This window comes from Belonocnema kinseyi, chromosome 6 (genome assembly GCF_010883055.1).
Source record: "Belonocnema kinseyi isolate 2016_QV_RU_SX_M_011 chromosome 6, B_treatae_v1, whole genome shotgun sequence".
Taxonomy (NCBI): Eukaryota; Metazoa; Arthropoda; class Insecta; order Hymenoptera; family Cynipidae; genus Belonocnema; species Belonocnema kinseyi.
This window is the reverse complement of record NC_046662.1, coordinates 60,555,004-60,556,578: the sequence shown is the minus strand read 5'-3', so window position 1 is coordinate 60,556,578 and position 1,575 is coordinate 60,555,004.

The following is a 1,575-nucleotide window of genomic DNA, read 5'->3' as shown; positions in this document are numbered from 1 at the left end:
CCTTGGCTATTAATGGACCCAAGTGGGGAACCTTACATAACGACTTCGTGAGGTTCTTCGCTTGGGGTGATTACTAGAGAGATTGATCAGCAACCTGGGTCGAAGCAGTGTTGTGGAACGCACGTGTTATTTACTTAAATAGAACGAGAATTCTGGATCAATCTGAAAAATCTCTATCCCTTCCACACACTACTCCTTTCCCCTGCCGAGTGAGTCACGCCTACCCCGAAAGGGAAATGGCTTAATGGTGTAATAATAAAATCTTTGACTATTTTCATCATTTGTTTTGCCTTACTTTTTATCACACGGTTACTATAACCTTCATCTAATCTGAGAATATCTGTAACTGAATCAAGAATTTGAATATCTGTCAAATTCACAAACCAAGGATCTTTACCTCGTTCTTCAAAAATCCTATGTAAATTTAAATTTTTCTCTGGAACATTAGTTTTTTGATGTATCAAATTAGAAAGTTTGTTATCATGTTTAACATCATTTCTTGAAAATCTTTGATTGAGGAGAATCTGATGCTTTAAAAGATCAATAATTTCATCTGGTTGTGAAAGAACTACCAATTCATTTCTAATTCTGAAAATATTTAACTTCCAAAAATTAACATGATTTGAAACATCTTTGACAAATAAATTTAGTAATGAAAATTTAAAATTGTTTAAAGTGTGTTCAAATTGTCTATTGCAAAAATTACTTTGAAAAGAAAAATCTCGAAATTTGTTGTCCAGGAAAAAAATTTTTTTATATAAAACATCATTTCCTCTACATTCAATCAAAAGCCTTTTGTGAAGAATACTGCCTCTTAATTTTTAAATTGATATCACACCATAATTTAACCTTTCTGGACACCTTAGGACCATGCTTAACTCTTATCTCATCAAAAAACATAATATTATATCAATGACCTCCAGTCCAAGTCAGCTAAATCAAAATGTAAGAAATTTAAACTAGATTAAAATCCAAATTAAAAATCCTATTTAACGTCTAATAATCAGATTGATGCAAACTTCTCTTAAAAACGAGAATCCAATGCCAAATTTGGACCACAACGAATAAACAAAAAATTCTATTCTATTCTGAAAAAAAATATACAAAAAAAAATTTTCGGACAAAAAAAAACAAAGAGGGTAATGCAGTAATCAAAAACTTAGTCGATAGAGCTCTAGGTTTGTCCCATTTTTCATTCCACACAAGAAATTCGAGTATTGTTAGGAATATCCTTTTTCTGAATCAGTATCCACAAAAGTTAATTCAGAAACATATTGCAATTAGAGTTCAAAAAATCAAAACCAAAGTGAGTAATAATTTGCTTGCAGATAATCAGAAAGAGTTAAAGAAATATAGTTAGTTTAATACCTTTTTCTTCCATTTTTTGGTCAAATTTTTAAAACTATTGAACATATCTTAAAAGAAATTTTAATTCTTGCTATTTTCCGTATACCATGTAAAATGGATTCAGTGATACAGTCTGTCAAGTTAAAACGTGGGTGGCTTTACTCGCAGTCGGTAAGGTGTATCGACATGATTTTGGTGTCAAAATATTAAGAAGAGCTCCCTCTTTCA